Here is a 23,943-nt window from a genome sequence, read left to right on the forward strand (position 1 = left end):
CTCATGGTCCAGACCTCCTCAAAATAGTCAAAAGAGATAAATAAAAATACTAATATTTAAGGGGGAATAATTTGTTTAAATTTTAAATTCAAGCATACATGTTTGAAAACTTCTGAATATTACAACTCCTTTCTTTTCTTGCAGATTCTAGTCAGGGCAATGAAAGTAATGTTACATAACTACACATTCACACTGTCTCACCTGTCTGTCAAACCAGTCAACCCTGCCACTAGATGAAAACATGGGACTTAGATACCGAAGCCATTAAGTAGCATGTTCCTTGATGTTTTCCACTTCTGGGAGTGTAGGACCTGACCAGAGAAGGAACAGCCAAAGAGGTTATGGCCTAAGTTTTCTAGGCAAAAAAACAAGCCCTACACCGAGTCAGACATTACACCTACTAAGAGGTGATAAAGTGGGGCCTCATGTCCGAACCCCTGAATGCAAAGCTCATGCCTCTCCCACTTCACTCCCCAAAGCAAGTCCACATCAGTTAGTATTTCCTCCAGCACATCATAAGCATATATCAGATATAGCTCATTGATTTGTTTTTCCAACTTTTATTTTAGATACAAGGGGTACATTTGCAGGTTTGTCACATGGGTATACTGCATGATGCTCAGGTTTAGGATACAGATCCTATCACCCAGGTAGTGAGCACAGTACCTGATCGGTAGTTTTTCAACCCACATTCCCCACCCTCCTCTCCCCTCTAATAGTTCACAGTATCTATTGTTCCCATATTTATATCCATGTGTGTTCAATATTTACTTCCCACTTGTGAGAATATGCAGAATTTGGATTTCTGCTCCTACATTAATTCACTTAGGATTATGGCCTCCAACTGCATCCATGTTGCTGCAAAGGACATAATTTCATTCTTTTTATGGCTGCATAGTTTTCCATGCTATATATGTACCACATTTTTAAAATCTAATCTACCATTGATGGGCACCTGGATTGATTCCATATTTTTGTTATTGTGAATAGTGCAGTGATGAACATAAAAGTGAACCTGACTTTTTGGTAAATTGATTTATTTTCTTTTGAGATATATCCAATAATGGGATTTCTGGATGGAATGGTAGCCAAGTCTTTTGAGAAATCTCCAGACTGCTTTCCACAGTGGCTCAACTAATTTACCTCCCCACCAACAATGTATAAACATTTCCTTTTTTTCCACAGTCTCACCAGCACCTATTGTTTTTTGACTTTTTAATAATGGCCATTCTGACTGGTGTGACATGGTATCTCACTATGGTTTTGATTTGCATTTCTCTGATGATTAGTGCTGTTGGGTGTTTTTTCATATATTTATTGGCTGCTTATATGTCTTCTTTTAAGAAGTGTTTGTGAAGAAAGTTAACGGTAGCTTGATGGGGATAGCATTGAATCTATAAAAATTGCCTTAAACTTCATATGGAACCAATAAAGAGTCCACATAGCCAAGACAATCCTAAGCAAAAAAAAAAAAAAAAAAATAGCTGGAGGCATCATGCTACCTGACTTCAAACTATACTACAAGGCTACTGTAACCAAAACAACATGGTACTGGTATCAAAACAGAGATATAAACCAATGAAATAGAACAGAGGCCTCAGAAATAATACCACACATTTACAACAATCTGATCTTTGACAAACCTGACAAAAACAAGCAATGGGGAAAGGATTCCTATTTAATAAATGGTGTTGGGAAAACTGGCTAGCCATATACAGAAAGTTGAAACTGGATCACTTCCTTACACTTTATACAAAAATTAACTGCAGATGGACTAAAGATTTAAACATAAGACCTAACACCATAAAAACCCTAAAAGAAAATCTAGGCAATACCATTCAGGACATAGGCATGGGCAAGGACTTCATGACTAAAATACCAAAAGCATTGGCAACCAAAGCCAAAATAGACAAATGGGATCTAATTAAACTAAAGAGCTTCTGCACAACAAAATAAACTATCATTAGAGCGAACCAGCAACCAACAGAATGGGAAAAATTTTTTGCAATCTACCCATCTCACAAAGGGCTAAAAACAAGAATCTACAAAGAATTTAAACAAATTTACAAGAAAAAAACAAACAACCCCATCAAAAAATTAGGTGAAGAATATGAACAGACACTTCTCAAAAGAAGATATTTATGTAGCCAACAAACATATGAAAAAAAGCTCATCATCACTGGTCATTAGAGAAATGCAAATCAAAACCGCATTGAGATACCATCTCATGCCAGTTAGAATGGTGATCATTAAAAAATCAGAAGACAACAGATGCTGGAGAGGATGTAGAGAAATAGGAATACTTTTACACTGTTGGTGGGAGTGTAATTAGTTCAACTATTGTGGAAGACAGTGTGGCAATTCCTCAAGGATCGAGAAATAGATTTGACCCAGCAATCCCATTACTGGATATATACCCAAAGGATTATAAATAATTATATTATAAAGACACATGCACACGTATGTTTATTGTGGCACAGTTCACAATAGCAAAGACTTGGAACCAACCCAAATGCCCACTGATGATAGACTAGATAAAGAAAATGTGGCACATATATACCATGGAATACTATGCAGCCATAACAAAGGATGAGTTCATGTCCTTTGCAGGGACATGGATAAAGCTGGAAACCATCATTCTCAGCAAACAGACACAAGAACAGAAAACCAAATACCACATGTTCTCCCAGGGCATGTGTATACCTATGTAACAAACCTGCATGTTCTACACATGTACCCCGGAACTTAAAGCATAATAATAATAAAAAAGAAGTATTTGTTCATGTGCTTTGCCCATTTTTAACAGGGTTATTTATTTTTTGCTTGTTAATTTAAGTTCCCTACAGATTCTGGATATTTGGCCTTTGTTGGATGCATAGTTTGCAAATATCTTCTCCCATTTTGTAGGTTGTCTGCTTACTCTGTGGATAGTTTCTTTTGCTGTGCACAAGCTCTTTAGTTTAATTAGGTCCAACTTGTCTATTTTTTGTTTTGTTGTAATTGCTTTTGGAAACTTAGCCAAAAATTATTTGCCAAGGCCAATGTCAAGAAGAGTATTTCCTAGGTTGTCTTCTGGATTTTTATGGTTTGAGCTCTTACATTTAAATCTTTAATCCATTTTGAGTTAATTTTTGTACATGCTGGAAGTATCTTCAGCATATATCTAGCCAGTTATCCAAGCACCATTTACTGAATGAGGAGTCCTTGCCCTATTTCTTGTTTTTGTCAGCCTTATTAAAGTTCAGATGGCTGTAGGTGTGTGGCTTCATTTCTGAGTTTTCTATTTTGTTCTATTGACCTATGTGTCCATTTTTGAGCCAGTACTATACTGTTTTGGCTACTGTAGCTTTACAGTATAGTTTGAAGTCAGGCAGTGTGATGCCTCCAGCTTTTTTCTTTTTGCTTAGGATTACTTTGACTGCACAACCTGTTTTTTCATTCCATATGAATTTAATTATGGTTTTGACTCTTTTATTATTATTATTTCAATAGTTCTGAGGCAATAGGTGGTGTTTGGTTATATGGATAAGTCCTTTAGTGATGATTTCTGAGATTTTGGTGCATCCATCACCTGAGCAGTGCACACTGTACCCAATGTGTAGTCTTTTATTCCTCACCCATCTCCCACCCTTCACTCAAAGTTCCCAAAGTCCACTGTATCATTTTTATGCCTTTGTGTCCTCATAGCTTAGCTCCCACTCATAAGTGAAAACATGTGATGTTTGGTGTTCCATTTCAAAGCTACTTCACTTAGAATAATGGTCTCCAACTCCATCCAGGTTACTGCAAATGCCATTATTTTGTTTATTTTTATGACTGAGTAGTATTCCTGTGTGTGTGTGTGTGTGTGTGTGTGTGTGTGTGTGTGTTTATGTACAATTTTATCCACTCATTGGTTGATGGACATTTAATTTAGTCTGGTTTCATATTTTTGCAATTGTGAATTATGCTGCCATAAATGTGTGTGCAAATGTCTTCTTCTTTTCTTCTGAGTAGATAGTAGTGAGATTGCTGCATCAAATGGTGGTTCTACTTTTAGTCCTTTAAGGAATCTCCATATTGTTTTCCATAGTGGCTGTACCAGTTTACATTCCCACCAGCAGTGTAGAAGTGTTCCCTTTTACTACATCTATGCCAATATCTATTATTGTTTTATTTTTTTAATTATGACCATTCTTGCAGGATTAATGTGGCATCACTTTGTGGTTTTGATTTGCATTTCCCTGATAATTAGTGATGATAAGCATTTTTTCATGTTTGTTGGCCATTCGTATATCTTCTTTTAAGAATTGTCTATTCATGTCCTTAGCCCATATTTTTATGAGACTGTTTGTTTTTTTCTTGATGATTTATTTGAGTTCCTTGCAGATTCTGGATAGCAGTCCTTTCCCAGATGCATAAAATCGTTTTTCCAATTCTGCAAAGAATAACATTGGTAGTTTGACAGGAATAGCATTAAATCTGTACACTTCTTTGGTCAGTGTGGCCATGTTTATGATATGGATTGTTCCAATCTATGAGCATGGAATATTTTTCATTTATCTGTGTTGTGTCTAATGTTTTTCAGCAGTTTTTTATAGTTCTTGTAGAGATCTTTCACTACCTTGGTTAGCTGTATTCCTAGGTATATTTTATTTTCTTTGTGGCTATTATAAGCGGGATTGTTTTCTTGATTTCAATCTCATCCTGAAAGTTACTGGTGTATAAAATGCTATTGATTTTTGTACATTAACTTTACATCCTGAAACTTTACTAAAGTTGTTTATCAAATCTAGGAGCCTTTTAGCAGAGTCGCTCTAGACACAGAATCGTATTGCAAGTGAAGAGAGAGAGTTTAACTTCTTCTTTTCCTTGTCAGATGCCTTTTATTTCTTTCTCTTGCTTGATTGCTCTGGCTGGACTTCTAGGATTATGTTGAATAAGAGTGATGAGAGGGGTATCTTTGTCTTAAAAGATACAGAATAGCAGTCTGGATAAAAAGATAAGATTCAACCATCTGTTGTCTTCAAGAGACCCATCTTACACGTAACAACACCCATGGGCTCAAAGTAGAAGGATGGAGAAAGATCTACCATGAAAACAGAAAACAAAAAAAAAGAGTAGGAAATGCAATTCTTATATCAGGGAAAAAAAAACATACTTTAAACCATAAAAATTAAGAAGGATAAGGCCGGGCACAGTAGCTCACGCCTGTAATCCCTGCACTTTGGGAGGCCGATGTGAGCGGATCATGAGGTCAGGAGTTCGAGACCATCCTAGTAAACATGGTGAAACTCTCTCTACTAAAAACACAAAAATTAGTTGGGCATGGTGGCACATGCCTGTAATCCCAGCTACTTCAGAGGGTGAGGCAGGAATCACTTGAACTCGGGAGGCAGATGTTGTGGTGAGCCAAGATCACACCACTGCACTCCAGCCTGGGTGACAGAGTGAGACTCCATCTCAAGAAAACAAAAAGAATTAAGAAATATAATGAAAGGCATTACATAATGATAAAAGGTACAATCCAATAAGAAGCCTTAAATATCTTAACTATACACAAACCCAACAGTGGTACACCAAGATTAATTAAACAAGTTCTTCTTGGCCTATGAAATGATTTAGATAAACACCCACTACTACTAAGAGACTTCAACACCCCACTGACAGATTAGACAGATCATCAAGGTGGAAAACTGACAAAGAAACTCTGGACTTAAACTCAACACTTGACCAAGTCTATGGGACCTAATAGACATCTACAGAACACTCTACTCAACCACCATAGAATATATATTCTTCTCATCTGCACACAGAACATATTCTAAGAGTCAGCCAGATGCTCAGTTATAAAGTAAGTCTCAATTAATTTAAAAAAATTGAAATCATACCAAGAACACTCTCAGATCACAGTGCAATGAAAATAGAAATCAACAGCAAATCCTTTTGATTTTTAAGATAGGTGCTGAATAATGTTCTGCAAAATATCATGACCGCCTGTGACTCATGCTTTACAGTAACATATGCTTTCAGCGTTTAATTTGGTTTCGAACAGGAGTACATGTGCCAAAAATCAGACCGTAAGATATTCATAATTAGAGACAGAACACAATAGTCACCTTACGTGAAAAGCAATTATTTAACATGAATTCACAAATTGCTTGATGGTGTTTTCTTGTGGAGACAGGCACAGCTGCCATGCTGATAAAGTGCCAAATTTTATTCTTTTTTTTTTTCCCTCTGTTTCCAAGAAGAGAAAACTCTTCTGCCTTTTTCTGTAGGTTTCCTCATTCTTTTCAGATGGGTCTACATGATTTAGCAGGTGATTACTGAGGCACCATTGTCTTTGTTTAGTGGTGTCTTTTTTTATTGGCCTTTTTGCAATTGAGTGTATATACATGTGCAATTTGTGCAACACATGTGTCTGTGTGCTAGGTGTCATTTTATTGCTTGTTTTCATTATAATCAAAATTTATGTTATTCTGCAGGGGTATGCACATTTTCATACATAATACAAAAGTTGGTATGAAAAGCAATGTAGGTTTAAAAAAGTGTTGTGATTCCCAGTTTTTCAGTGGATTTGGAGAGCTGGTGAAGCTTGCAAAATCTGAGAGAACATTCTACGAACCAAAAGGTTTAGTGCATTATAAGGGATGGGGAGAAGTGGGTACCCCACCGCACTGGGCAGAGCTCAACATATTGGACAAATATACACATTTTCCTAAGGACTTGGAAATCCAGGGATGGCCAGAGAGCAACTCTGCAGAGAGGTTCAGATGGGTTATTTTCAACAAGGCAATGCACGAATTATAAATTCATGGGCATAAGACATCTTCTTTGAGACTGAAGAAAGCATTAAAGCATCCCACCTGAGACCATGCCCAAAAAGTAGTGTGTTTATTCACATACATGCTGCATTTATTACTATATGTAGACAGTTTAAAAAAAGAATTTGCTTCCAGGAATACAAAGATAGATATTTTCACTCTGATGTAATAATTTTACAAACACTCTATCTTCTCTGTTAACAGGATTTCCTGTTCCATGCTTTACATAATTCTGATTTTATCTTCTTTCTAATAAATGACCTTGAGAATTGACACAGAGTTCTTCACCTCTGTTTTAGTCTTCTATAACCTGAATACTATGCTTCAAAGTAAGTTTTGCAACTGAATTAAATGTTTGTTTTTAGACTAGTTGCACAAAAGATATTACAACTAATATGTGCAAGGACAATGGATTCATGTTATTTTATTAAGAGAAAGGGCCTATCCTTCCCCTATTTCCAAACATCGACTTTGATAATTGTGTTTTTGCTCCATACCTTCCCTACGTCACTGTAATAAAAGCTATTTGAATGTATCAGCCCAGGAAGAGTTTGTTTGAATATATAAATTACTCTCTTCCATATTTAGGAGATTGTCAACATTGAACATAAACTAAAAAGAGTAACAGGCATAACTTCCCTCTTCTATCCCTGATATATGAACAATACTTGAGTAATTTTAACGGGAAAATTCCCTCCAATTAACTGTGGCAAAGTCTGTATTATGTAAGTGATTTAAAGGGTAAACCTAATTAGCTTGTAGCACTAATCAGTCTTTCTCCCTCTTCTTTCATATTGCTCTCATCCAATTCATCACCTAAAATGATCTGGATTGACCTTCCTAAGAATAAACTTCACGTTATTTTCCTAGCTCAGAAATCACTAGAGGTTCTTCATACTCCTCCATTTAGCATTTAAGAGCTTCAGGTCTTTGATCCAAACCACCTCTCCAGCCTTAGCCTCCATATTCCCTTCCACACACCTTTTCACACACCTCAGTGTTCCCTTTGCACCTTATACTTTCCAATGTGTATGGCGGCATCCATATTTTGTCTTTTGCCTTCCACTCTCTTCTCTCCTATCTGCTTCCAGTCTCAATCTTAATAACCTAAGAGACTACTATTAAGCTTTGAGCATTTTGAGAAGAGAAACTATCTTAATTATTTTTTAATCATCTCAGTAACAGAAAAGTCTTAAACCTGGTAGATGCTTACACAAGATTTGCCAGATAGATAAATGGATGGATGCAGAAATGGATAAGATAAGAAGTGGTTGGACCGACGAGTGAGTGGATAGAAAGATGATGAATCAATGGATAAATGAGTGAATATATGGATGATTCAATGGTTAAATGAATGAATAACTGAATGAATGGCATTATTAACATAATATTTAAGTAACAGAAACCAGATTTTACAAAGGTAGTTGACACTGAAAAATTCTGGAAAAGAACATCCATGAACTCTTTAATTCTGCCTAATTCAACCTTGTTCACAAAGAAATTTTTAAAAGATAACTTTGCTATTCTACCCTATGGCCAAGAACTATTTAGAATAACTTCTTATTTCTATAATTAACATAGAAATGGAACTTAAATTGACCTCAAATCGATCTATTTCTAAAGTACTACCTAACCAAATCCTCCTTTAACTGACTGAAGAAATATTTGCTCTTAATGGAATAATCCTCATATCAGGAAAATTCAGGTTTTTGGAATCATCAATTCATGAGCACAAGTCTCCTAGAATCCAAATCAAAGGCCATGAAAGCCAGATACCAGCAGGCATGCCCTCTTCTTAGATAGGATCATACAGCCCACTCTTAGCTAACATATAATACTAAGAAGATAATCTGATCTCCAACAAGCCCCAGATCATGAGCAGCTACTGTGATACAGGAAGAGGGGCCAGTTCAAACCAATGTAATCACCACAATAAACACACAATTTGCAACTAACAGATAAGCAGAAAAAATTGTTTTTAAAATTGTTTCAGGAAGCTCATTTTCTGTATGTAACATTCCATTAACTTTTTTTTTTTTTTGGTAGCTATATTACACGTTTGCTTATCTTATATCTACTATTGACAACGGTCTGCAGTTCTTTCCATATGTGCTTCTGGTAGTTCCAGCCCATCAGGGAAAAAGAATTAAACAGATGAGTCCTGAACAGCTGTACTAGAGGGGAGAAATCGAACTCAGTCTTGGGATATCATGGGACGCTCCCCAAAGAAAGCACCAAACAAACATAGATCTGGATGAAAGTTAAATGAGAACTTCAGGTAAGACAGGAAGAGCTGCACGCACAAAGGCTATCATCTTTCAATGATGTCACATTCAGAGAACCACAGGAAGTTCAGTGAGATGGCAGCCTAGCAAGGAAACAGAGTTTAAGGCAGATAAACCTGGAGAGTAAGCAGGGTTGACATGGTAAAGAACCTTAAAAAAATGGTAAAGAAGGCCGGGCGCAGTGGCTCACGCCTGTAATCCCAGCACTTTGCAAGGCCGAGGCAAGTGGATCACCTGAGGTCAGGAATTCAAGACTAGCCTAGTCAACATGGTCTAACCCCATCTCTACTAAAAATACAAAAAAAATAGCTGGGTGTGGTAGTGTACCCCTGTAATCCCAGCTACTTAGGAAGCTGAGGCAGGAGAATCTCTTGAACCTGGTAGGCAGAGGTTACACTGAGCTGAGATCGTGCCATTGCACTCCAGCCTGGGCAACAAGAATGAAACTTCATCTCAAAAAAAAAAAAAAAAATTGTAAAGGAGTTTGTAATTTATTCTGAAGGCAGTGAGGAGTCATCATGTTGTAAGCAAAGGTGTAAATTTTTAAGCCAAAATATGTTTTATACTTGATCTTAGCCAAAAGCAATCCAAGATTGGTTTTAGAAAGGTCACCTTGGGCTCCAGTGTGGAAGTTATATGAAATGAAACAGACTAGAGGAGAATCAGGATATAGGGGAGATGGGTGACAAGATAGGAAGCAGTGGGGAAGACAAGTCCTTTACCTCCCCAGGGCTGTTCCTGTAATCCAGTCTAACCCACCATGGACCATGATGGTGATGGCTATAAAGACCAGTGACTCCAACTCCCTGAATGTCCCTAAACAGAGTTCCCCATGATGGACTCTCAAATTCTCCAACTCTGCTTAGCACACTTGCCAGTCCTTCAGATCTATTTGTTTCCACTCCTTTAACTAAACCTGACTTCCCCAGCTTGACCTTGGCCTTTTCTGAGAATATCAGCTCAGAATCACCCTCTAGTCATTTACATTCCTGGCCCCCTTCTGTGGATACCTTATCATAGCTCTGCCTCCTGGGGCCCAAACCCTGATGTTATTTGCCTCCAGTTTCCCTCAAGCAGGGGCTTTATACAGAGGGTTTTCTGCCTCAAAACTAAATTTCTGCAATGGGTTTTCTACAACAAATATTTCCATAACTGTGACTAAATGTATAAAATTATGTAAAAATACTATATATAGTTGTTTTATATAAATAATAATTGGCTATTATATTAATGTGTGGCCAAGTAAATGATACAGATACCATATAAAATTGCACTTTGAAAAACATTTCTTTGGAAAGGAAATGTTAGAGGGGAAAAGCTGTATTGCCCTTCATAGGCATACTTTTACATAGTTGTTTTCATCATAAAGTATGTATGTTTTTTCAATGTAACATTGTATTACAAGTATTTTCCAATTGCTACAGCCTGATAATTAACATTTCAAACAACTTTGTTCTTTCTGCTTAGGTGAGTTTGCAGTACCCCTCTAACTGAACCCTTTGTACTTACAAAACCAATTATAGAAAAAGTACACACTGGGGGCTTCTTTCCTTGGAAGATTCTTTAGAAGACGTGGGAATCTTGTAGGCTGCCACGTGAGGACGTGGATACCAGGATCTTTGCGAAGTTGTATGCTCACGACGAGCTTCCAGTTTTGTCCCTCTCCTTGTGCCTCGTGTACCCCTTTATTGCTCATCAGTTGTCTGCTTCTGTCTAATGCAAACTCTCTAAGGCAGTGGTTCTCAAACTTTGCATGTTTCTTTTGCACTATATACATTGTAGATTGACACAACCATTGGATTATTTGTGGTTATGAATGATTCCCAGCAAAATGGCTTTAATTCAACTATTTCTTCCCACTCAAGAAAGCATACTATAATGAGAGTTAAAGTGAGAAGACAGTGAACCTATTCTTAAACATTTTTAAAATATTTGCAAAATTTTATACTTTATTGTACAAGGTACTTACAAAAAATACTTTTAAATAATCACAGTACACCAGTGTGAGAAGATTGTGTGGTTGGGAACGATGTCCTGGGGACCAAGAAGCTTGTCTTATTCATCTTTGCAATTTCTGTCTACAGAGACACAGGAGCCCCAGGGAATAATGAGAAGAGAGAAAAAATAGAAAAGGGAAGAAGATAATGTAGACGAGAGGAAAGGAGGCAAAGAGAAAAGTAAAACCAAGTAAATATAAAGGTAAGAACAGGGCTGTGTGCAGTGGCTCACACTTGTAATCACAACTTTAGGAGGACAAAATAGGAGGATCCTTTGAGCCCAGGAGATTATGGCCAGCATAGGCAACATCGGGGGACCCTGTCGCTATAAAATAAAATAAAAAATATTAGCTTAGTGTGGTGGTGCATGCCTGTGGTCCCAGATAGGAGGCTGAGGTGAGAGGATCACTTGAGTCTGGAAGGTTAAGCCTGCAGTGAGCCATAATCTCACCACTGCACTCCAGCCTGGGCAACAGAGCAAGACCTTGTCAATAAATACACACACACACACACACACACACACTCACTCACACACACACACACACACACACACACACAGAGAGAGAGAAAGAGAGAGATCAGCATGATTAGTAGCAAATGAACTAAATGAAACATGAAAAAACTCAAAAAAAAGAACTAATATTCCAATATAGTAGTCACGTTTAAATACTGTTCTAAAACAATTGTTATGAGACATACTATTGGGCTATAATTCCTCCTAGGAACTAAGGAATAAAGATCTGATGCCTGCACAAGTATGTGTACAAAAGATACAAATTAACTGCTAGATTTTCAAGATAACTTTCTAGAAGGAATGACTAATTGCAAAATATTTCAATCCTATTCTCCTGTCTTATATTCCTGGTTACATTCATGTTCCAAAAACTCATCATCATCATAAGATGGTCAGAAATTATATTATTTGTATCTAAAATGTATTCATTGGAGCCAGAGGGATAGCTTTATGTATAATGAAGTATTGAACTTGATTAGACTCGGTATTGAATTATTAAATCGCTCCTTAAAAAAAGAGAAAAGAGATGTTGCTCAGAAAAGCAACAATGGATAAATCTGATTGAAAGCCCTATTTTTGAACAATCCCTTGTTCTATTCAAATCTCTTTAAATTCACTGAAATGAATTTGAGTCCTGTAAAGGTCATGACTCAAAAAAGAAAAATCCAAAATTGATTTAAAGGGGCTAATCAAGGAGATTTGCAGTACTTTTCAAGAAACAACCTTCTGAAATAGAAGAGAATTGGCCAACAATTCCATTTTACTAGGCCACACGTTAATATAACAGCCAATTATTGCTGAACAAAAGCAATATCCCAATTCATTCTTTTTCACAAGGTAACGACTCTGGCCTGTGAGTTGAGAAAATAAAATGATGGACTAGACACACGCCACAGAGGAAAAGTGTGGAGTAGGATTTGGGGCTTTTTACTGGATGCGGTACATTTCATTAGTGGTTCTGAGTCCCCTGCTGGGCTCTTATTTCTAAGCCTTTTGTGTGGGATTTTCCTTTTAAAATGATACCTCAATGCAAATGTCCCAGTGTAAGAAAACACTTAGCACATGTCTAAGAAACCTGTAGAATGGCTATGGAAAGCACAGAAATTTTTTAAAGCAAAAATAAAGGGAATAAAATGGAATATTTTAGGCTGCCGTAGCAGGTGGGTATCTGGTGGTAGAAAATCAGCTCCAAAACAACGAAAACTGTAACTGTAGCAAGAAAAAGGACACTTGTGCTCCAATCATCCCAACAAAACTAAATTGCAGACCTGGGAACATTAAAAAAGAACCAAAAAAAAAAAAAAAAAAAACATAACACCCTTCAAAAGAAAAATAAAACAATGCTCCCAAAATAGGCCCGATTATGTGGGTCACTGCGTACTGTGTATTTCCCCTGTAGCATTTTATCGTGGTTACTGTTGCCAGGGGACACTTGATGCTCTCATTATATATGTTTGTCTTTCACATCCACATTGGAGCCAGTTTTTTCCCTTCGATGCCCCCAGAACTGTAACAGAAATAAAAATAAGGAATGGACCCCATTATTACACAAATACCTACAAAGCAGAGGGAGTGACCCCCATGGGTCACCGTGTTGTCCCTGGAAGCATTGATGCCCTTGCCCTGGGGCCCCCAGCCCTTTGTCACAGGGTCAAAGCCAGGACCTCAGCTGAGTATCCTCTGTGAAGAATTAACAAGTGTGACAATTTGTGGGCCCTCCCCCCTTGGCCCCTGGTCTGGCCTGCCTGAATGCTGTAAATAGAGACATCTGGATAGAGCCCTTTCACTGCAGTAATTGAAAATGAACACGGATCAAGTTCTGGCCTGTTGTATTCATAAATCTTGAGGCTTAATTACATTAAAGGGAAATCTAGGGCCCAGCACTATGGAAACTGCAGATTCTATCAGGCGCTTGAATCATGAATCTTTAAGATAAGTGGGTTTTCTCTGCCCACCCTATCCCCTACTCTTTAGTAGAGCTGAATGGGAAATTTTCAAATCAAGTCTTCCAGTATTAATGCACCAGGAAACTTCTGAGAATATTTTGTGCTCTACTGTTTGTATGTATACTTCTATTGCATGCTCACTGGGTGACATTTGCAGCATTCCTCAGAGCCGATCAACATTTTCAGACTTAAAATTAGTCACATTTCTATGAGTACCGAGGACAGACTTGACAGATATGTAAAATATGTTTTTCCCCCAAGTTGAGCAGAAAGTGCACGCCTCTAGTTAAAATTTAATGAGTTCCAAAAAAAGAATTACGGCAATTAAACATTCCAAATAAAGTCAAAGCTCTCGGCATCCCCTCTAAAGATAACAAGTTGAGAATTAGACTCCAGAGTACTTCCACTGAAATTTATAAATAACACATCACATAAATTTTTTATCGTTTAGTATAAAAATTTATTCAATTCCATTACCTGAAGATGGAGTTCATATTAAATGCATGACAGTATGCATCCTATTTTTTTTTTATAATTTGGTGTATTGGGTGACATTTGGGCCATTTTGGCAAATGAATGAATGGAGGACATTGCAACTTAACTTGGTAGTAATGCATCTACATCAATCCCCATGCAGAAGTGAAGCCTTTTGAGCAGAGGATCCAAAGTGATTAAGATCCCCTGCACATGGTGCCTCTTCCCATTTGTCACATGCCGTGGGCACAAAATAAATGCTGTGAAGATGAGCTAATATATGAATATACAAAATGAATCTGTATCTCTGGGGTCAGCTATAATAATGAAAATATGTTGCAACTATCCTTTTGTCTTCATTCATTTGTGGTGATTTTAGCAGCTAATAAGAAAATCACTGGGTATAAAAACATACTGGGAGCCAGGCACAGTGGCTCATGCCTGTAATCCCAGTACTTTGGAAGCCCAAGGCAGGTAGATCACAAGGTTAGGAGTTCAAGACCAGCTCGGCCAACATGGTGAAACTCCATCTCTATTAAAATAAAAAAATTAGCCAGACACGGTGGTGGGTGCCTGTAATCCCAGCTACTTGGGAGGCTGAGGCAAAGAATTGCTTAAACCAGGGAGGTGAAGGTTGTAGTGAGCCAAGATTGTGCCACTGCAATCAGCCTGAGTGACAGAGCAAGACTTTGTCTCAAACAAACAAACAAACATGCTGGGTGACTGGCAAGATGGCAAGATAGGAGCAGCTCCGGTCTGCAGCTCCCAGCGACATCAATGCAGAAGGTGGGTGATTTCTGCATTTCCAACTGAGGTACCCAGCACATCTCATTGGGACTGGTTAAACAGTGGGCGCGACCCACAGAAGGCAAGCTGAAGCAGGGTGGAGCAAACCTCATCCAGGAAGTACAAGGGGTTACCTCCCTCCCTTAGCCAAGGGAAGCCATGAAAGACCCTGCCATGAGGAATGGTGCATTCCAGCCCAGATACTACGCTTTTCCCACAGTCTTCACAACCCACGGACCAGGAGATTCTCTTGAGTGCCTACATCACCAGGGGCCTGGGTTTCATTCACAAAACTGGGTGGCCGTATAGGCAGTCACCTAGCTAGCTGCAGGAGTTTTTTGTGGTTTTTTCTTGTTTTCTTTTTTCATTCACCAATGGTGCCTGAAACACCAGCAAGAAAGAACCATTCACTCCCTTGGAAAGGGGGCTGAAGCCAGAAAGCCAAGTGGTCTAGCTCAGTGGATTCCACCCCCAAGGAGCCCAGCAAGCTAAGATACATGGGCTTGAAATTCTCATTGCCAGCACACCAGTGTTAAGTCAACATGGGATGCTTGACCTTGGTTGGGGGGTGGGGAGTGCCAGCATATTACTGAAGCTTAAGTAAGCAGTTTTCCCCTCACAATGTAAAATAAACCACTGGGAAGTTCGAACTGGGCAGAGCCCACCACAGCTTGGCAAAGCCCCTGTAGCCAGACTGCCTCTCTAGATTCCTCCTCCCTGGGAAGGGCATCTCTGAAAGAATGGCAGTAGCCGCAGTCAGGGGCTTACAGATAAAACTCCCATCTCACTTGGGGGAAGGGGCAGCTGTTGGCACAGCTTAAACATTCCTGCCTGCCAGCTCTGAAGAGAGCAGCAGATCTCCAAACACACTATTTGAGCTCTGCTAAGGGATAGACTGCCTCCTCAAGTGGGTCCCTGACCCCCATGCCTCCTGACTGGGAGACGCCTCTCAGCTGGGGTCGACAGATGCCTCACACAGTAGAGCTCTGGCTCATGTCTGGCAGGTGCCCCCCCATTCTAGGAAGAAGCTTCTAAAGGAAGGAACAGGCAGCTGAGAGATTCTGTCACCACCAGACCTGCCTTATAAGAGCTCCTGAAAGAAGCACTAAATATGGAAAGGTAAAACCAGTACCAGCCACTGCAAAAACATACCAGATTGTAAAGACCATTGACACTAAGAAGAAACTTCATCAACTATCAGGCAAAATAACCAACTAGCATCATAATGACAAGATCAAATTCACATATAACAATATTAACCTTAAATGTAAACAGGCTAAATACCCCAATTAAAAGACACAGACAGGCAAATTGGATAGAGTCAAGACCCATCAGTGTGCTGTATTCCGGAGACCCATCTCACATGCAAAGACACACATACATTCAAAATAAAAGGATGGAGGAATATTTATCAAGCAAATGGAAACCTCCCCCCCCCAAAAAAAAACAGGGGTTGCAATCCTACTCTCTGGTAAAACAGACTTTAAACCAAGAAAGATCAAAAACAGGCATTGGGATCAATGCAACAAGAAGAGCTAACTATCCTAAATATATATGCACCCAATCAATACAGAAGCACCCAGATTCATAAAGCAAGTCTTGTTTTATGAAGATCTACAAAGAGATCTACAAAGAGACTTAGACTCCCACATAATAGTAGTGGAACACTTTAACACCCCACTGTCAATATTAGACATATTAACAACACAGAAAATTAATAAGGATATTCAGAACTTGAACTCAGCTCTGGACCAAGCAGACCTAATAGACATCTACAGACCTCTCCATCCCATATCCACAGAATATACATTCTTCTCAGCACCACATCACACTTATTCTAAAATTGACCACATAATTGGAAGTAAAACACTCCTCAGTAAAGGTAAAAGAACGGAAATCATAACAAACAGTCTCTCAGACCACAGTGCAATCAAATTAGAACTCAGGGTTAAGAAACTCACTCAATACCATACAACTACATGGAAATTGAACAACCTGCTCCTGAATTACTACCGGGTAAATAACGAACTTAAAGCATAAATAAATAAATTCCTTGAAGCCAATGAGAACAAAGACACAACATACCAGAATCTCTGGGATATAGCTAAAGCGTGTTTAGAAGGAAACTTATAGCACTAAATGCCCACTGGATAAAGCAGGAAAGATATGAAATCGACACCCTAACATCGCAATGAAAAGAACTAGAGAAGCAAGAGCAAACAAATTCAAAAGCCAGCACAAGACAAGAAATAACTAAGATCAGAGCAGAACTGAAGGAGATAGAGATACGAAAAACCCTTCAAAAAAATCAATGAATCCAGGAGCTGGTTTTTTGAAAAGATTAAGAAAATAGACCACTAGCCAGACTAAAAAACAAGAAAAGGGAGAAGAATCAAATAGGCACGATAAAAAATGATAAAGGGGATATCACCACGGATCCCACAGAAATACAAACTACCATCAGAGAATACTATAAATACCTCCATGCAAATAAACTAGAAAATACAGAAGAAATGGATACATTCCTGGACACATACACCCTCCCAAGACTAAACCAGAAAGAAGCAAATCCCTCAATAGAGTAATAACAAGTTCTGAAATTTAGGAAGTAATAGCCTACCAACCAAAATAAGCCCAGGACCAGACAGTTTCATAGGTGAATTCTACCAGAAGTACAAAGAGGAGTTGGTACTATTCCTTCTGAAACTATTCCAAATAATAGAAAAAGAGAGAATCCTCCCTAACTCATTTTATGAAGCCAGCATCATGCTGATACCAAAACCTGGTAGAGACATAGCAAAAAAAGAAAAATTCAGGCCAATATCCCTGATGAACATCAATGTGAAAATCCTCCATAAAACACTGGCAAACTGAATCCAGCAGCACATCAGAAAGCTTATCCACCATGATCAAGTCAGCTTCATCCCTGGGATTCAAGGCTGGTTCAACATACACAAATCAATAAACATAATCTATCACATAGACAGAACCAATGACAAAAAACACGATTATCTCAATAGATGCAGAAAAGCCCTTCAATAAAATTCAGTATCCCTTTATGCTAAAAACTCTCAATAAACTAGGTATTGATGGAACATATCTTAAAACAATAAGAGCTATTTATAACAAATCCACAGCCAATATCATACTGAATGGGCAAAAGCTGGAAGCTTTCCCTCTGAGAACCAACATGAGTCAAGGATGCCCTCTCTCACCACTCCTATTCAACACAGTATTGAAAGTTCGGGCCAGGGCAATCAGGCAAGAGAAACAAATAAAGGGTATTCATAAAGGAAGAGAGGAAGTCAAATTGTCTCTGTTTGTAGATGACATGATTGTATATTTACAAAACCCCATCACCTCAGCTGATAAGCAACTTCAGCAATGTCTCAGGATACAAAATCAATGTGCAAAAATCACAGGCATTCCTATACACCAATAACAGACAAGCAGAGAGCCAAATCATGAGTAAACTCCCATTCACAATTGCTACAAAGAGAATAAAATACCTAGGAATACAACTAATAAGGGATGTGAAGGGCCTCTTCAAGGAGAACTACAAACCACTGCTCAAGGAAATAAGAGAGAACACAAACAAATGGAAAAACATTCCACGCTCGCGGATAGAGAGAATCAATATCATGAAAATGGTCATACTGCCCAAAGTAATTTATAGATTCAATGCTATCCCCATCAAGCTACCATTGACTTTCTTCATGAAATTAGAAAAAAACTACTTTAAATTTCATATGGAATCAAAAAAGAGCAGGATAGCCAAGACAATCCTAAGCAAAAAGAACAAAGCTAGAGGCATCTCAATACCTGACTTTAAGCTATGCTACAAAGCTACATTAACCAAAACAGCATGGTGCTAAAACCAAAACAGATATATAGACCAATGGAACAGAACAGAGGCCTCAGAAATACACCACACATCTACAACAATCTGATCTTTGACAAACCTGACAAAAACAAGCAATGGAAAAAGGATTCCCTATTTAATAAATGGTGTTGGGAAAACTGGCTAGCCATATGCAGGAAACTGAAACTGGGACCCTTCCTTACACCTTATAAAAAAATTAACTCAAGATAGATTAAAGATTTAAATGTAAGACGTAAAACCATAAACACTCCGGAAGAAAACCTAGGCAATACTGTTAAGAACATAGGCATGGGCAAAGACTTCATGGCTAAAACACCAAAATCAATGGCAACAAAAGCCAAAACTGACAAATAGGAGCTAATTAAACTAAAGAGCTTCTGCACAGCAAAAGAAACTATCACCAGAGTGAACAGGCAACCTACAGAATGGGAGGAAATTTTAGCAATCTATCCATCTGACAAAGGGTTAATATCCAGAATCTACAAGGAACTTAAACAAATTTACAAGAAAAAAACAACCCCATCAAAAAGTGGGCGAAGGATATGAACAGACACTTCTCAAAAGAAGATACTTATGTGGCCAACAAACATATGAAAAAAAGTTCATCATCACTGATCATTAGAGAAATGCAAATCAAAACCACAATGGATACCATCTCATCCCAGTTAGAATGGCTATCATTAAAAAATCAGGAAACAACAGATGCTGGAGAGGATGTGGAGAAATAGGAACACTTTTACACTCTTGGTGAGAGTATAAATTAGTTCAACCATGTGGAAGACAGTGCAGCGATTCCTTAAGGATCTAGAAGCAGAAATACCATTTGACCCAGCAATCCCATTACCAGGTATATACCCAAAGGATTATAAATCATTCTAAAGACGCATGCACAAATATGTTTATTGCAGCACTGTTCACAAGAGCAAAGACTTAGAACCGACCCAAATGCCCATCAATAATAGACTGGAAAAAGAAAATGTGGCACATATACACCATGGAATACTATGCATCCATAAAAAGAATGAGTTTATGTCCTTTGCAGGGACATGGATAAAGCTGGAAACCATCATTCTAAGCAAACTAACACAGGGACAGAAAACCAAACACTGCATGTTCTCACTCATAAGTGGGTGTTGAACAATGAAAACACATGGACACAGGGAGGGAAGCATCACGCACTGGGGCCTGTTGAGGGGTTGGGAGCTAAGGGAGAGATAGCATTAGGAGAAATACCTAAGGTAGATTACGGATGATGGGTCCAGCAAACCACTTTGGCCCGTGTATACCTAGGTAACAAACCTGCACATTTTGCACATAAAGTATAAATAGAAAAAGAAACATGCCAAGAAACTATGAGAAGAATATAATACTAGTTGACATTTATCAAGAATCTAATCTCTCAGACATTGTGCTAGATTCTCCAAAGATGGTCTTCCAAATGCTTACTGGCATCCATCAAGGGAGGTATCATTATTTACATTTTCTAAATTAGGAAGCCGTGGCTCAGAGACCTTAGGAGACCAAGAGCACACGTAACAGTGATGGAGTTGAAAATTAAATAGAGGCCATTTTGACTCTAGAGTCCATATTATTTCCATAAAGCCACAAAAAATAGCTAGCCTTTTATAAAGATCTACCCTTTATAAAACACTTTCCTATATGTCACAAATGGCAAAATACTGCAGTCAGACCATGACTCTGGGTTCAAATCCTGCATCCTGCACTAACTTGTCACAGCAAGTCAACCCGAGCTCCTCATACTTAAAATGGAAAATAGTACTGACAGTAATAATGAAAACCAACTATGAGGGTCATTTTGAAGATGAAATGAGACAATATGCACATCTGCATTATGTACTCTGGCCCACATAAGTGCTTAAGAAATAATCATTCTATCATTATTCTGTCATTCACACAAGCTTTTAATGAGTATTTTCTATTATGATTTGACTTTCTACAAACCCCTTAATGTTAGCAGTGGAACATATCCAAGTCACATAGCACCAAAGTATGCTACTGGCGGCAAATCCCTGTGAGCCTGCAGCAACCTCAATTCTTGCCTCCTCAGGAGAAAGAATTTGACATGAGCATAAGGCAAGGGAGAACAAGGCAAGTTTTAGAGCAGGAGTGAAAGTTCATTTTTAAAACTTTAGCACAGGAATGAAAGAAAGTAGAGTACACTTGGGAGAGGGCCAAGCAGGCAACCTGAGAGATCAAGTGCAGTTTGACCTTTAACCTGGGGTCTTACATGTTTGCATGCTTCTGGGGTTGCATTACTTCTCCCCTGCTTCTTCCTTTGGGGTGGACCGTCCACATGTGCCATGTGTTTTCTGGAGCTGTACCTATGCTCACTTGAGGCATTCTTCCCTTACCAGTCAAGTGTTCCTATAAGGTCATACACCAGTTAAGCTCAGCCATTTTGCCTCTTACTATGTATGCTTGACCCCACTCACCCGACTCCTAAGATCTTATCCACAAGATGCTGATCACCAGCCTTAGGTGTTTCTATCTGTTGGAAGACGGCCTTTCCCTGGCACCAGCTGCAACCAATTATTATTTTAGAGAGGCAGTACAGCAACCGCCTGACCATCACCTGTTGCTTGCCTGACATTCCTGGTTGGCAGTGAGGGGAGGGGGGCCTCTTCTGCCCTGCTCATATTTGACTACCTACCTACTATAGCATTAATAAATGCTTTCTAGAACTGAATTTGGTGTGCTGAAGAATTAATGACATACAATAGGAGGCTTCTGCTCTCTAAAGAGGCTTGCTGTCTAATGAGAGAAATAATATATAATACTCTATGTTATGGGCTGAATTATGCCTGTCTCCCAAATTCACATGTTGAAGTCCTCACTAGTACCTCAAGTCGTGATTATTTAGAGATAGGGGACTTTAAAGTGGTAATTAAGTTAGATAGGTTAATACCAGTGGGTCTTAATCCAATATGCCTGGCATCCTCTTAAGAAGAGGTTAGAACACAGACACACACACAGAGGGATGACCATGTGAGGACATAGCAAGAAGGTGGCCATCTGCGAGCCAAGAAGAGAGGCCTCAGAAGAAATCAAACCTGCCATCACCTTGATCTTAGACTTCCACCCTCTAGAACTATGAGAAAATAAATTGATGTTGTTTAAGCCATCAGGTCAGTTGTATTTTTTATGGCAGCACAAGCAAATTAAAACCCTATCAAAATAGATTAAAACCATAATGAAAAAACAACCCAAAGCCCAGGACTCCCAGTGAAATATAAACTTTCTTTACATCTCACACTATATAGTAATTGTTCACTTACTCCTCTGTATTCCCCAGGCCATACCTTCCCAACAGTAGGATATAGATATGTTTGCTAGGTGTCTCAGCACCTAGCACAATTCCTGGCCCCCAATAAATATTCATTACATAATAAATTCACAAGAAAAGAAATTCTTTCTCCTTCCTTTCTTGTGTTTTATTGTAACCAAATCATTGATGAAAGAAAGTTCTTCTTTATACAAATACTATAGCTAACAAATTGCAGAAGGAATGATAAAATGCAAAAATGGAGCTGGAACAATTATTAATGAATTATGAATGAGGAATTCACAAAGAAAGCATCATGGTGACACCATCTGAACTCACTGATCAACCTCAGGATATATAAAACACACAGAAGTAGATATTATGTGCCTCATAATGTGATTCAAAAAGAAGGTTATAGCAACATCTCTGAAGTACAATTCCCTAAGAATTGTACTGATATCTAATTGAACCTGAAAATCTAACTACCCATTTGTAAAATGATAGGGAATAGAAGAACAAGTTAAAGACACAACAAAATCCAGGAAGTAGGAGGGACATTTACAAATAAATGACCTATATTCTCTAACAAATATTCATCCTGAAGAATTTGTGAATAAAATAGCATGATGTTTGAGAACTTCTATAAGAGTTTTAATACTAACTTGATTCCCTTAAATGCTCTATCAAACCTGGCAGGTTTTGTTTTGTTTTTTAAAGTGAAGACATTGGTAACACAATTCTCTTGGTTAAGAGGCTTGCCAAGGTCAGTCAGGAAGTGGCAGGGCCAGCTTCTTCAAATTCCTCATCTAGCACAAGTGGATACTTTACCATAGACCCGTAACTTCAAGAAAGGAAAACAGAGGCATAAATTTTAAATTAACATTTGTTATTATGCAAGTGGTCTTATTGAGTGTTTTACGTGCACTACAACCCATGAGATGTGTGCTGTTAGACCCATTTTGCTGATGAACCAGAACTCAAAGAGGTTATATGATTTGTCAAGAGTGGCCCAGGATTAAAACCCAGATTGGCCTGACTCCATTTAAGATGAGGTACAACACCACACAGTGGCTTCCCTCTTGGAAAATTGCAATGTGTAGTAATTTAGGCCAAGTTCTACAGTGGAAAAAAAAAGTGTTTAAATTCCTTCACCAATCATTTCTCAACTTCTGACCATGGAACCTTTCTTTTACACTTAGCATATATTAAGATTACATGTGACCACAGGGTACACAAGAATTGCTCCAAGCTAATAATGGGTGAAATCTTACTATATTTCTGGTATGTTTGAATTTGGGAATATTAATACATGCCATAATTATTATTAAAAATAAACTACTTTTCATTTACTTAGCAAACAGTTAACCACATGTGGCCAGCATCGTTTTTAATTGATAGGCACCAATTTTACTCTGTTAAAAAGCAAATATTGTTTCCTCCCTAGTTGGACTCCTAAGTACTGTACTTTCCAAATAGTCCATGAGGTTTGAGGCACCCTTCTCCAACCTAAGTTCATTGGAAAGTTTATTTCCTAGACTAGTGGACAGAGAAGGGGAAGGAAATTTACATTTTGTCAAATTACCTGATGATTTAATGCAACTGGTAATACCACTACAAGCTCAAACCTTTTGGTCAAATTTTGCAAAAATAGTTGAAATATTTTTTCCTGTAGATATAACACCTTCAACCTGAAACTGATTATTAAAAGGAAAAGGAAAATTAAGCAACAATTTCACATTGGGCTATTTCCAAAAATGCCTTCCTCACATAACCAAAAATTTCTCACCTCCTTCTGCCCACTTTTCCCACTCATTTCTGAACTCAGACATCTCTGTGGATCTGACACACAGGAGCAGCAGCCTCCAATGCAGTGAGTAGCACCTAATGGAGTCAGGTATGAATGACTGAAGCTCACCATGGGAGAGTCCTCAAAAGCGGCAGTGGTGAGTTGAGGACTGGGGGACATTGG

The 23,943-nt window shown here is 38.4% G+C and overlaps 1 protein-coding gene across 3 annotated transcripts in view; it reads right to left on the reverse strand.

Annotated features, from left to right (window-relative positions):
• Positions 1-23,943, reverse strand: part of CUNH12orf42 (chromosome unknown C12orf42 homolog) — a 192,296-nt gene that overhangs the window by 117,601 nt on the left and 50,752 nt on the right. Inside the window, exon 1 of one of the 3 annotated variants that reach the window (XM_032299510.1) lies at positions 215-691. The exons of the other annotated variants lie outside the window; for them this stretch is intronic. The gene's annotated coding sequence lies outside the window, so the exon portion shown is untranslated. Of the gene's footprint in view, positions 1-214; positions 692-23,943 lie in introns of those variants that run through there. 3 annotated transcript variants of the gene reach the window in all.

Source organism: Sapajus apella, unplaced genomic scaffold, assembly GCF_009761245.1.
Source record: "Sapajus apella isolate SASKATOON/1434 unplaced genomic scaffold, GSC_monkey_1.0 scaffold2, whole genome shotgun sequence".
Classification (NCBI taxonomy): domain Eukaryota; kingdom Metazoa; phylum Chordata; class Mammalia; order Primates; family Cebidae; genus Sapajus; species Sapajus apella.